Raw genomic sequence first — 15,050 nt, 5'->3', positions numbered from 1 at the left:
AACTAAACAACTGCTCCCAACACCTACTCTCAAGCACCCGAAAAAATAAACACAGGACATTGTACGCTCCAAGCGGGGCTCCATAAAGGGTTCCTTGCCCGATTCGTTGATGTTATGTTCGGCGCGAAAAACTTTTGATGCTGGTGTGTACGTCTTGGCAATAAGCGTGGTACGCATTTCCCATTGCACCATGACATTATTTCCAGGGTTGTTGTAGTTTCATTCTTCAGCCTCCTAGCAGCACACGACCCGCTTGGGAGCGGGCTGTTCTCACGGGTGTTGTGCAGTTTAGTTTTCTGTTCGTGGCGTGGTCGGAATTAATTGTTTGATCGTGTGGCGCTGTTCGTCGTGCTTGACTTTCAACGTAACTCTGGTTTCAAGGCCAAGATCTGTGGCAACCACGATGAACGAGCGCCCAATGTTATTTCCTTAGGCTGAACGGCATCATTGGTGAATGTAACGAAACCTTAAAATTTAAATTTCCCACAACTGAATGCTGGGCAGTTTGTGGGCGTTAAGGATTTTTGCACAGCGCGAAAAACAAAGACCGGAGAAGAAACATTTTCTCACCATCTTCTCTCCGCCTTTGTCATCGCTCTGGCAGAAAATTTGCCTAAAGAAGCAATTTGTCTTCTTTCACTGCATATGCGTATCCGCTTGCGTGCAGGCTCCCGCCACTGAATGATAATATGACGTCTCAATATCATCTACATTCATCGTGCGGCGTTTTGAAATTGGAGGTTATCTACGTCTAAGGACTATAAAACGGTCCTAAAACGAAATCTCTGACGCACACAATCTTATCAGAAATAGAGAGTTAAAAACTAACGAAGCCTTATTTGCGAATTTTCACTTTTCTTTTATCCCTGGCATTTCAAAAACCCTCTAAGAAAAGTTCATTAGGATTTGACATAAATATTTCGCATAGAACTTGTAAGTATACCAGAATGAACACGAGAACTTGAATTGACATAATTTTGTTTAGCACAAATTTCTCAATTCAATTTTTCAGTTCAATTTTCTGTTCGAGATGCGTTTTCAGAGCCCTACTTAGGTAAAAAATGATGTTGATATCACCATGACTGTCAGCCAAATTTGATAGATCATGTGAATACCGAATTATTATATTCAGCTCGGTGAGTCAATCAGGGCGGCTTTCCTATCCACATTTTGTTTACCGTGTAGCCTACCCTTTTATGTATTAGGCGGTATCTGCTTGTTAACGTTGCTTTCCTGTCATGCTGCTTGTCAATAAAACAGTCGAACGTAGACTCTACATCAAAACTCGCAGCGTCTTTATATGTATTGTCAGATGGGGGTTTATTGAGGTACTCGGACTGAGAAGATCAGCGGCGAACTGAGCGACAGCGAACCCCGTCATGTCTAACACGCGTAGCTATAACGATGCCACTGACTGGAATGTTCCCCATGCACTTCTTCCTCTTCACATTTACCCGCGGGACGAAGAGGAACCATCCTGGCGACTTACGGCGAGAGCAAGACGGCAGGGTCGTAAAAGGATTTGAGGCGCTGGAAGTGAACAACCTCGCACCCACGCCGGCGGTGCGCTCCGGAAGACGGTATGGGCCATGGTATTTAGCGAGAAATATCGGAAACAGTCCAGGAGCATTGGAAGGTATCCACAGACACACACGAGCGCCAGACGAAAAGTCTGGTGTCGATTGTTGGATGTCATGGTTGGATTTATGGCGATACTCGGTGTTAGCCGGGAATGCGCGGGCAATTTGTCGACAGTCTTCTGCATGCTGGGCGGCTTGAGACGCAGGAGTATACTCGGATATGTCTGGCTGATACAGGAGTATGGTGTCGATTGTAGCAGAGGGGTGACGGCCGTAGAGGAGAAATAGAGAAAAGTCAGTAGTGGACTGCGTGGCGGTATCGTAAGCCTGAGTGACATACTGAAGGTTGAGGTCCCAATTATAGTGGTTGGAGGCGACGTACATAGAAAGCATGTCGCCAAGGTTACGATTAAAACGCTCAGTGAGGTCATTAGTCTGGGGATGATAGGCGCAGGCGGTTCTATGAATAAAGTTGCACTTGGTGAGCAAGGCTTTCACAACGCTGAGCAGCTCTCGAGATGCGCCGTGGCGAAGAACAAATTGCTTCAAAATGAAGCAAGCTACTTCTGAGACTGTGGCAGATGAAAGGGCGGCGGTTTCTGCATACCTCGTCAAATGATCAACGGCTACGATAGCCCCAACGATTGCTGGCTGCAGTGTAGGGCAGCGGCCCGTACAAATCAATGCCGACGCGGTCGAAAGGGCGTGGGGGGCAGGGTAACGGCAGAAGCTCTCCAGCAGAACGTTGAGGAGATGTCTTGCGACGTTGACAGGTGAGGCATGAGCGAACGTACTTGAGTACGAAGATGTACACGCGTAGTAATGCAGCCGGAGACGAGTATATGCCTTGAAGAAGCCCGCGTCACCGGATTGTGGGTCAGCGTAGAAATAGTCACAAATTTATAAACGTAGCTGCCGGGGAATAACTTGCAACCACTTGCGGCCATCTGCGCAGTAGTTGCGGCGGTATATGAGGTTATCACGCATGGTAAAGTGGGACGCATGGCGGCGGAGAGTACACGATGGAGAAGCAGCCGTATGATTGGATATAAAATGGAGAGAATTTATCCAAGGATCTTGTCGCTGCGCTGACGGCATGTCATTGATGTGAAGCGATGGCGGGGAATCGTTGGAAGAGGAAAGGCTCGTGACTTCAGCTGTAAGGGGGCCGCGGGAAAGTGCATCGGCGTCTTGATGCTTGCGGCCGGAGCGGTAAACAACGCGGACATCATATTCCTGAAGGCGAAGAGCCTATCTTGCTAGTTTTCCGAACGGGTCTTTCAGTGAGGAAAGCCAGCAAAGCCCACAGTGGTCCGTCACTACCTCAAAAGTGTGGTCCTAGAGGTAAGGGCGGAATTTAGTAAGAGCCCAAATAATCGCACTCTTTTTCAGTAACAGAGTAATTGGATTCAGCCTTTGTGAATGTACGGCTAGCATAGGCGACCACGTATTCAGAATAGCCTGATTTGCGCTGAGCGAGCACAGCGCCGAGACCAACACCACTGGCGTCCGTGTGAACCTCGGTAGGCGCTGTGGGTTCGAAGCGACGCAGGAAAGGCGGTACCGTTAGGATGCGGCGTAAAGCATTGAAGGCATCGTCGCACGTTGGCGACCACGGCGAAAGGTCGGAACTGCCGGACAGAAGTTCTGTCAAGGGAGCAGCAATGGAACGAAATTCTAATAAGGCAACGAAAGTAAGAGCACAGCCCGAGGAAACTACGTAGATCTTTAAAGGAAGTCGGTTTGAGAAAGGCTGTTACGGCACAAAGTTTGGCAGGGTCTGGAGATACACCTCCTTTGCAGACAACGTGTCCGAAAAAGGTGAATTGGCTGACGGCAAAACGACATTTTTTTTTTCAAATTCAGCTGCAGTCCAGCATCAGATAGGCAGGGTAAAACGTTCTTGAGGCGGCAGAGGTGTGTGTGAAAGTCGGAAAAAAAGACAATGTCGTCGAGGTAGCATAGGCATGTCTTCCACTTTAGGCTACGCAAAATGGTGTCCATCATCCGCTCAAATGTGGCCAAACGGCATAACTGTAAATTCATACAAGCCGTCGGGAAAGGCAATTTCGGGGCGATCAACCGCTTCCAGGGGAACTTGCTAGTACCCGGAACGTAAATCTAAGGAAGAAAAGAGCTCGGCGCCTTGCAAACAATCGAGAGCGTCGTCGATGCGCGGGATGAGAGGGTAGACGTTGCGCGTTATCTTATTAGGCGGCGATAATCGACACAGAAGCGGACAGAACCATTTTTCTTTTTTACGAGGACAACAGGTGATGCCCAAGGGCTGCTTGAGGGCTGAATCACCACGTTCTGGGGCATTAGGTCGACTTGCTCTTTAATAGCCTGGCGTTCGGCTGCAGACACACGATAGGGGTACTGTCGCAGTGCTGCGTGGTTGCCGGTGTCGATGCGATGAGTGACAGTAGAAGTTTGACCCAAAGAACTTTAATGAGAGTCGAAGGAGGAGCGAAAGTGATGTAGTAGGTTCAAAAGCTGGGTGCGCTGAGATGGAGGAAGATTAGCGTCGATGGAACGGAGGAACACGTCTGTAGAGGGGGGAGCGGGCGCAGGTGAAGGGGGGCTGAGCGCAGTCACGGCACAGTGCGGCGCGTCGTCAGGTTCCTCAGAGATCAGAAGAGATGCGATTGGCTGGATACTTCCGAGACATTCGCCATGGCGCAAAGCAGTAGGGGAGTTAAATGGGTTAGAGAACCATAACATGGAAAGGCCAGCGGAAATAGCGAGCACAGCTTAGGGCAATGGAAGGCACTTGCGGTGCACGAAATTATGGGCTGGTGTGAAGAGAACGGTGTCATCGCTAAAAGAGGCACAAGCAACACGAACAAGAACAGAAGAAAAGGGAGTAAGGTCGATATCTTCAGCGACGAGGGCTTTAGCACAGGAATTCGATGGATCAGCGTCTGGCAAGGCACCGGGCAAAGTCGAGAACCCCACTTCAGCTCGAGCACAATCGATAATAGCAGCGTGACGCGACAGGGAATCCCAGCCTAAAATTGCAGCGTATGAACAACTTGGCAGCATGACGAACTCAACTGTATAAATGCAATTCTGGATCACTACTCGATTGGTGCACGCTGCTAAAGGTTTAATATGCTGAGCGCTGGCCGCTCGCAACGAAAGTCCTGCGATTGGAGTCTTCACTTTCTTTAAAGAGCTACATAGCTTTGCGTCCATTAGCGAAATCGCAGCACAAATGTCAATTAGAGTCATGACAGCAACACCTTCGACGAAAACTTCACTAAGGTTGGCTGGTGACAGATGAGGACTTGGGAAGTTCGACGGGGTCGCAGTTCTCACCTCAGGAACTGTGGCCCCTAGTTTTCGACAATACCAGTAGTTGGGCGAGTTGGTGTGCACGGTGATCCATAACAACAGCGCGACAGACGGGACATAGAAGAATGCACGACCACATAGCTCTCTGTGTTGTCCATTTTTCTATGTCCCGTCTGTCGCGCTGTTGTTATGGATCGCTAGTTTTCCTCACGTGAAGCGTTCTGTCGACGTCGCATCGGAGAGATAGAGCGGCGTCGCGGCGACGATGGACGGCGGTCGGTCATGGCTGAGCGGTCTGGAGAGAAATGACGGCTGGCTGGAGACTCAGTAGGCGCGGAATACTGAGGCGTCGAAGACTAGTACCCAGAACCATGAGTAGGTGGTGCTGACACTGGGAAACGGTTTCGGCAAACAACGGGAAATATGTCCAGCCAGCCCGCAAATGTTACAAATGGGCCGGTTATCTGTCGTGCACCAGGGATTGCGTGGTCTTATAACCGGTTGAATAAACTGCGCAGGATCTCGAGCAGGACCAGGAGGCGGCTGAATGTAGGCATGTTGTGGCGAAGCATATGTAGGTGGTGGTCGAGCAGCAACAGCCTCATATGTCAACGGGGCTAAGACAGGCATGGATTAAGGAGCTGGAGGAAAAGATTCAGCTATCTGTTCTTGAATAATATGGCGCAAACTGGTAGCTAGGTGTGATGAAGGCTGTTCATAGCAGGACATAAGGGAGAGCTGTCGAGCAACTTCTTCCCGAATGAAGATCTTGATTTGTGGCAGGAGCGCAGAATGTTTACTTGCATCTGTCAGGCCAGCAAGCGACTCAGTGTGCATGGTGTTCGCGCGTGTTATGGCCCTTTGTTTGCGCAGTTCATCAAAACTTTGACATAGTGTGACAACTTCTGCGACGGTGCTGATATCTCGAGCTTTCAGCATCTGAAAGGCGCCGTCATCGTTGCCTTGCAGAATGTGCTTGATCTTGCCAGCTTCTTACATATGTGCGTTCACGCGCTTGCACAAGTCGACGACGTCCTCGATATAACTCATAAAATTCTCGTCAACCTGCTGTGACCGCGCACGCAAGCGCTGTTCAGTACGAAGTTTCCTCACAGCCGGACGGCCGAAAACTTCAGAAAAGCTGGCTTTGAATACGGACCATGATGGAATGCCCGCTTGATAGATTTGCTACGCCGGTGAGATAGAAAATCAAGTTAGCTTAGTTTCCTCGTCCTATTTGTTGTAAGCGCTCACCCGCTCATAGGATGTGAGCCAGTTCTCGACGTCATGGTTGTCAGTGCCGCTGAAGATGGCGGGGTCTCGCTGGCGGAGGGAGCCGGGACAGATGATGGGCGAGCCAACTTGTGCGCCTTGGTGGTTGCTGTCTTCAGTCATCGCAGGAGGGGGTAACGTGCGGCTGCAGAGTTCCAGGGCGAGAGGGTAGATCTTAACCGGCAGCTCCACCAAATGTAAGGTGGTGGTTTATTGAGGTACTCGGACTGAGAAAATCAGCGGCGAACACAGCGACAGTGAACACAGTCAGGTCCAACACGCGCAACGATAACGATTCCACTGACTGAAATGTTTCCCATGCTTTTCTTCCTCTTCACAGTATGTACAACATCTGACAAGTAGATCCGAATGGTTTCCGGTTTGATTGATGCTGAAATATTCCAGCGGTAACCGTCTTCAATAACGAGGTAACGTTAAATCGTCGTAATTTCCGAAATATTGTGTTCTCCGAAATGAATTTGTCTGAGTGATCGAGAGAGGACACGTGAGCTTGTTACGTCAGCAACCTCTCAAGTAGTGATTGCTACCTAGCGATGCGAAATAACGAAACATATGTCTTGATCACAGAAAGCCGAGTGGACAGGTGCTCTGGCAGCTGGCAGTTTGACGGTAACATGGCCAAGCGCCGATCCACCTGCGGACTGTGTAGCGTCACGAGACCACGCGACATCGCAGAGTTGGCGGAAATTGGGCTGGTAGTAGTTAGCAGGGGTTATGGCCTAGCGCTGATGGGTCGCCAAGGCATATTACGTCAAGTGGCACGGGCAAATTTGCAGTAGGTTAGATCCACAATGTCTTATAGTCATTAAAAATCAGAGAACGGTCAAAAACGTGACACCGACCACATAAAATGTAGTGAAAAAAAGCATCACTTTTAATGCTATTGCAAACCATACATTGGATCGCTTAAGCGTTCCGACAATCTTCTCTGTCCCTTGCATCCAGCGGTTTCAACTTCGTGGGCAAGCACTTCGTGATCCTGGCACCGTTGTCCGATCTCGACATCGCGAGCTCACACGTCGGTATTCCCTTGCTGTTGACCGCTTTTGATTTTCTTGAAAGGTGCACATCTGTATCTTCATGCAGAAGCAGCTAGCTCGCAGAGACATCGACGTTCACCAGAGGCATTTCCCTCCTTCCCGCAGAGCGTCTGATTGCAGACTCTCCGAACAAAGAAATAATAAGCATCCCTCATTCTACGGCCTCCTCTTTTCCGAGTATTCAAAGCAGACAAGCTCATGACCAGGTCATGATGAGAAATTCCTAAACCAGCCTTACTGGAAAGCAGGCGTTCAAGGCAGTGCATGCAGTACAATCCGTTACCCTTGAGTGTCATATATGGTCTCATATCCGCGACAGATACTGTCATCGTGTACTTCTGTCAAAGGAGAAATGGTTTAGGATTACGAAAATTTTCTTGCTCTTCTTAAACGTAAATCTCACCTTACTGTAATATGAAAGAATACCGGGAATATGTGAGAATGGGGTGGGTTAGCAAATAATATCACATTTGCTGCAAATATTTATTATCCTCGGGTATCTGAAGAGGATCTTTAAGAACATTTGTAGTAAAGGATTATAGCAGCTTGACATTTTTCTACCAAGCAGGCCAGAGCACTCATAGAGGTTTGGGGACTTCCAACTAAAACGTTCTGGGTTAAAACATATACCAAAAACAGACAGCCGAGTGATTGTTGAGTATTATTATAATGAGATATAGCTAATTCTTAAAACTGCTTCAATAACATTTACTTAACAGCTTGCTCGCGAAGCTAACAAAAAGAAATATTAGATGGCGCTGGTTTATGTACAGTACACGAGGTTGTTAGAAAAAGTAGTATAAAATAGGTTGTGCTTCCACATAGCAGCGGGCACAAATCTTTACGCTACAAATAATTTCCCAATCTTTGCTAAAAAAGCCAGCATTATCTTGGTTGCTATTTTTCGGAGTACTGAAGCTCATTTGATGACACGCTGATGACACTAGTTTGCTTTTCCCCGGCCCGTCCTTACCTGATCTCCAAGTCAAAGCTAATAAAGTGCTCGATTTGATAAACAACTGGAGTATTTCAAATTCATTTATTTCTAACGCATTCAAGACCAACGCCGTACTATTTCGCCCCCGTAACAAGACCGCAGATATAAATATCCGTATTTTTATCGGTTCCTCTGACATAGAGATAACACCACTGGTCAAAAGCCTGGGTGTTATTTTCCATGAGAGCGTGTATTGGAATACGCACATCAGCCACATTCGTGCGAAACTCGCTCACACACTTGCTTGATGTCGCAGCTATGGTTTCTCTTGCCCCAGAATATCAAACTCTTACTCTATAATTCATTGTTCTTTTCCACTTTGAGCTACTGTTTCCTGTTTTTGGGCACTACCACACAAAACTGACATTAACGTTCTTTCTAGGTTACAGAAAAAAGCAATACGAATCTTCACAAATCCTAAACTTGACGCTTTTCAAAACCAACCTTTGACCAACTAAAGATACTACCTGTTACCGCCTTGCACAATTCCATTCTTACCAAACTCTGCCGTTCCGGCATAACGAAAAATGACACATGCCTTAAAGACCTAGCCTCGTTAACACTACGAAGAAAAATATTCAACACACGTACGTGGCCCTGAACTCTGGGTAGTACCTCGCACCCGAACAAGTTACAGACGACAAACGTTAAAACACTGTTTACCAACAACTCTTAACTCAGAATATGCCTCTTTATTGTGACAGGAGATTGTGAAGGTTACCGATGTTTTTTTTTTTCCTGTTTTCTCATTCAAGTGAATTTTCTCAATGTTTTGTATTTTTGGCTGTACTACTATGATCATCGCTGCTGCTTCTGCCAAATGTCTCTCTGCAGGGTGAAGATCTGGTCAAGCCTCCAGAAGGCTTTTTGCCTACACCAGCAGCATTGTGTATGCGATGCTGAAATAAACTTCTGATTCTGATTCTGATTCTCGTTCAGTAATCCTGAAAGCATCTGGTGCTGCAAGATGCATCCAAAATCTGTCTGCGCGACATGTTATATTTTAACATAATACTCACGAGAAGAGCTGCTCATAAGAATGAGTGTTTTTATTGAACACCGTTCAGAAATGTAGATATTGAGGCATGTTGGTTATTACTCTTAAACATTGACCAGTTTGGAGCATGTTGCCTTGCATCTAGAATTTTCAGATAAAAATATGGAGTATTTTCTATTCTAAAGCTACTCCAAGTCACGGAGTGTCTCGAAAGATCGGCCTGAATTTGCTGTGGCCTTGCGTAAAGTCTTTGCCCACGAATTCCATTCTGCTTTAGAGTGCAGCCCTTTGGCGCCCGTTTCTGCGTTTTGCGTCGTCGTCGCCGTTGTCCCTCGTAACGTAGTCCGCAGGCGGAGCAGCGCGCTCTCCTGCCGCCAACGTTCGCCGTTGTGTGTACCCTCCCCCCTCCCTCTTCCTGCGTGGTGGCGACGATGTTCTACGATTGCCGAAGCACCGGCTCGGCATCAGCTGATCACGATACGTGCATCCGAAGCCGAAACACAGAACCATGTCAACTTGACTCGCTAGCGGCGGCAGCGGCATCAGTCAGTTGCTGCTATCTATACGCCGCACAACGTCCTTATGAGCCCACGCGCTGCCTCCCGCGACCTCCCGATAACTTAATTGCTCTCATTCCTAAAACAATGCCCAAAATTTGCAGTGCACGCTTACTGCTTAGTGATATTATGGTTGATAATTCTACATAACAAATTTGAGCTGATATTTTACTTGATATCTCTGGTTGTGATTGTTTTCAGAGGTAGGCCAATTTTATTAATTCGCACCAAGGTTGTGCCCATGCAGCGGATTTCAATAGAGGGGGGCTTCTTCCTAAAGTTATTCACCTTGTATTAATTATACGTTGTTTCCTCATCATCACCGTTTATTGAGTCCTTAAAGACCTTATAGAGGATAATATATGGTGTGGGGGAAGAAGAGGGGGTGACGTAATTGAAACAATACATGGAACACAAAATCAAAGATGCCAGAATAGGCAATTTTAAATTACGAAGGGAAGCACAAATCATTTGCACAAGTACATCGAACTTGGAGTCTGTAAATAGAGTTAGATAAGTCTAAGTTCCAAAATCGGCACTTACAACTCTCTAAATTTGACAGCATCACGTTCAATGATATTTGAAAGTAGTAATTTATTTCATTCCTGTATTACTGATTACTGTACTGTCTAATCATCCAGAAAACATTCATTGTGAAGTAGCGCAAAAGGCGAGAACAAATTGAACAAAGCACGACATGCGGACTAAGTCAACTGTCAATTCAGCTGACCCAACATCCCACCTCGCTGCATGAAGAAAATTGCATTTGTCTGCTGACTAACGAATCAATCATGTATATGGTAGTGAACGTAATTCGTGCAGATTTCACGTCATAGACAGCTTTTGTAGTGTTCATGGACTGCTTGTTGTTGTTTTTCTTTTGTTCTGAACACAAAAACTTTTTGGTTTTGTGAGGTTTTAAGTCCCAGAGTGAGTCAGGCTATGAGGGACGCCGTAGAAAAGAGCTCCGGAAATATCGGCCGCTTGGTGTTCTTTAGCATGCACTGACAACGCAAAGCACACTGACGCCATGATTTTCGTCTCCATTGAAAAGCAACCACCGCGGCTGGAATTCGATCCTGCATCCCTGGGCACAGCGGTCGAACCCTGGAGTCGCTGCGCCACTACGGCGGGGCATTCCAAACCCAACGTCGCATATTCCTCTTATTTGTGTTTTAATAAAAGATATGCTCTAGACGAATTCTGAATGGTGCTGATAGGATTGTTGTTTGTTTGGTCCGCTTTATTTAGATAACCACATAATTCCACTTTCTAAATGTACTACTTTTCTTGGCATCCTACTAGATGAACATTTCAAATTTAACATGCACACTGAATCATTATGCAAAAAAGTTGCCTTTGGCATTAGGGTGCTTCTTCGAACACGTAATTACTTTCAGGCCCATATTCTTCGGACGCCTTATTTCGCATTTGTTCACAGTCACTTAACCTACTGCATATCATCCTGGGGAACTACATATCTCACTCATATGTCAAGCATCCGTCATTTACAAAACTCTGCAATTCGGATACTTACCTTTTCCCCGTCCACTGCCTCAGCTGCCCCTACATATCGAAATCTTAATATCCTCCCTCTACTGAGCCTGCTCCACCTAAGATTAGCCACACTTATACACAGCGCTCGCAATGGTGAGATTGTCATTACTGCGCTTCCGTCATCTTCCCTCATAAACAGTAATCTGACTAGATTTTCCCAAAACGACAATTTGCTACTTCCCAGAGTTAACACTGATTATGGAAAACAAACCCTTTTGTATTCAGCTATAACTCTATGGAATTCACTACCCTCATATGTTAAAACAGTTCAGCCGTATAGGCTCTTCACTAATAACATCAAAACATTTTTATTAACGAAGTAATTATAACCACACAGTTATGTTTTTCTTTTTTATGTATTGCTGTTATTGTTGTTCATAGATTTTAACATATTTTAATGTTCAATTTCTGCCGTATTTGTGAATTTGTTTTAAGCGTTTTGGTATAGGAGGTCCCCCTGACAGCTTCGCTTTGGGAACTCCTTCTGTACCAAATAAATCATACTAATTTGCGTAATACATTTCTGAAAATAAAAAAACCTGAAAAACCTGAAAGGTAGCAGAGGTCTTCGCTACCTTGAGTTGCTCGAAGCAGCGTGGAAACAGAAGGACGACCAGGCTATTTTCTTATGTTTTGTTACCGACGTCACCGCCTCCGACATCTGAAAAACATCTGGGTTCATTTGCTGACTAGTGATCAAGCCTTATTACAATGAAAGTAAGGGACGTTTGACGTTAGAAGTCGGCTTTTGTGCTGTAAAGTGACTGTGTTTTGTTCATTTTTATATAAATCCGAAAAACAACATCATCTGTTTGTAGCGCTTACTTTTCAATAACAGATCTTTCTGAGGAAAACTTAACACAATAATGGCTAGATTGTTTATGTGACCTTTTCTTGTTCGCAGGTCCTTGGTGCTGCCTTTTGAGGGACATATGGCATATATTTGGTTGCGTTTCGTTTATGCAGAACTGTAGTGCGCATATTCCACTCCTGGGGGATCCCCCAAGAAAGTTAGAAAGTTTAGGGGGATCCCCCAAGGAAGTGTAGAATTTACGCCAGGGGAATGATTACTCATTCTACTCCACCTTATGGGATTCTAGTGAATTTTGGACTAACCAACTCTCAGTTTGAGATATGGATCAGTTCGCTCTAGTGATACCATCTAATAGTTTTCCTGGTTAGCTCAGCAGGTAGAGTGACTGCCGCGTAAAGGCGCCAGACAAAATTTTCTTTAACTACGAAGTTCCCGAGAAAGCTGTATAACTTTCCTTCGTAGATATATAGCTGTTCTTAGGTGGATGCTTGTGATTAATTACTTTCTTTTACAAAGGTAAGATGGTCTGTTATAGTATTCTGCAGTACCATACTATGGGGTATATTATACACGGTAGGGTGTTGTATGGTATGACACTGTATGCTCTTTACATTTATTTATTCATTAATTTAAACATCAGGCGAGATATTTCAAGAGGTGTAGATGCTTGAGCGACGACTAATATTTACTGTTGTGCGTAATCATGAAGATGGAATAGCTTCGTGGATGGCAGCATTGAAATAAATCGGATCAGAGATTTGCGGTACGCCGCTAGCAAAGTCATTGTGCAATAAGAATGGCTTCTTGAATGCAGCAGTGAGGGAACGATCCAGGATGATGTAGGATGGTAGGATGGCCTGTGCCAGATTGTCGAACTTTGATGCACTGTTGAATGAGCTGGCTCTAACAAGGTGAACAACAAAAAAATTTTGATAAAAGCCGAAGCACGTATTTCGATGAAGTGTGGCAAGTTCTAGCTGAAAATTTAAAGCGGATGTGTCGTGGCATCGTGAATAATTGGATAGAATGAAGCGAGTAGCAGGCTTCTGTACTGACTCAAAAGCTGAAATAATGCTGGACTGGTGCGGAATAAAAATTGCGCTTGCTTGTTCAAATTTAGATCGCACAAGTGTTTTTCATAAGTTAGCAGTTTTAAGAAATAAGACACCTTGCACAGGTTACGATGGAGGCACCCCGGTTGTTTGGCTAGATACATTCATTATATTGTTACTGAGCGGTATTCGTTGGTCGTACTGAGGATAAAGTGCGACAGACAAAATTTTCTTTAACTACGAAGTTCCCGAGAAAGTTGTATAACTTTCCTTCGTAGATATATAGCTGTGCTTAGGTGGATGCTTGTGATTAATTACTTTCTTTTACAAAGGTAAGATGGTCTGTTATAGTATTCTGCAGTACCATACTATGGGGTATATTATACACGGTAGGGTGTTGTATGCTATGACACTGTATGCTCTTTACATTTATTTATTCATTAATTTAAACATCAGGCGAGATATTTCAAGAGGTGTAGATGCTTGAGCGACGACTAATATTTACTGTTGTGCGTAATCATGAAGATGGAATAGCTCCCAGAAGAATACGACGCAGACGTGTGCTGAGATCTGTGTTGTGATCACCCTCAGTGGTATGGACTGCTGTCAGACTGTGAATCTTCCCCGTAACATTTCTTGATAGAGGTGAATCCTTTGATTCCCGTCACAATCTGCATCTCCGCAGCGGCTGCCACATTGGTACCACCACAATGGCTACAGGTGCCGCTACGTCTGCGGTCGTCGCACCTGCTGTCGTAATGGCCCATCCGCGTGACCCCAGAACCTTCTATGGGACCGACGACGTTGATGTAGACGACTGGCTGGACCTATACGAACGTGTCAGCAAGCACAACAGGTGGGATCCCACCCTTATGCTCGCGAATATCATCTTTTACTTGACTGGGACCGCGCGGGTGTGGTTTGAAACCCATGAAGAAGACCTAACATCCTGGGATATCTGTAAGCAGAAGCTCCACGACCTGCTCGGAAAGCCTATTGGCTGTCCCCTCGCTTCCAAAAAAGCGCTCGCTTCTCGCGCCCAAACGTCTACGGAATCTTATATCACTTATATACAGGACGTCCGATCCCTGTGCCGCAAAGTCGACCACGCCTGAGGAGGATAACGTCGGCCACATGGTAAAAGGCATTGCCGACGATGCCTTCAACCTTCTGTTGTGCAGGGATTGTACCACAGTGGACTCTGTGCTACAAGTATGCCGACGTTTCGAGCAAGCCAAACAGAGGCGCATATCTCACCGTTTCGACCGGCCACCATAACAACAACGTTTCGCAAGTCACTAATCATTGCGCCTAGCCGCGCGCTGTTAAAAGTTTACATAAATGTGAACCCCTATTTAATTTAACAATTATCCTGCTGAGAACAGGATATCAAGCCTCACTTGAAATATTTGGTGTTTCTTCAACGGCATTGGTCAAAAATGAAGGTGCTGACTGCGAAAGAAAAAGTGTTTCTATTGGGGAAGAAAGGAAGGGTGATGGGACGACTCTCATATTTTAATGTGTTTTCACTCTTGGTTTTGGTTGTTTCCTTTTTTTTTTTTATCTCATCATCACTGATGTTGGGAAATATGAAAGTTGCTACTTGAAGTTTATGTATTCTGCGGTCCCTTTTTAGCTATATGTTAGAGCACCTCTAAGCCTGCACCAATGCATTTGTTTGCAATTGCTTTGCTTGAGGCAGGTCTGGGGTGTACAAACAGTGGGGACGCTATAGTGTTGACGCAACTATGCCTACATACATATTATGCACGTGACGAGCCACCGAACGAACAAACACACACCAACAAATCAAACAATTGACAGAAGTTACGAGCGTGGCACTAATGCAAGAGCAAGAGACAAACT

Source organism: Amblyomma maculatum, chromosome 4, assembly GCF_055883805.1.
Source record: "Amblyomma maculatum isolate TAMU_Amacu chromosome 4, ASM5588380v1, whole genome shotgun sequence".
NCBI classification, from domain to species: domain Eukaryota; kingdom Metazoa; phylum Arthropoda; class Arachnida; order Ixodida; family Ixodidae; genus Amblyomma; species Amblyomma maculatum.
Note: the sequence above shows the minus strand (reverse complement) of the source record.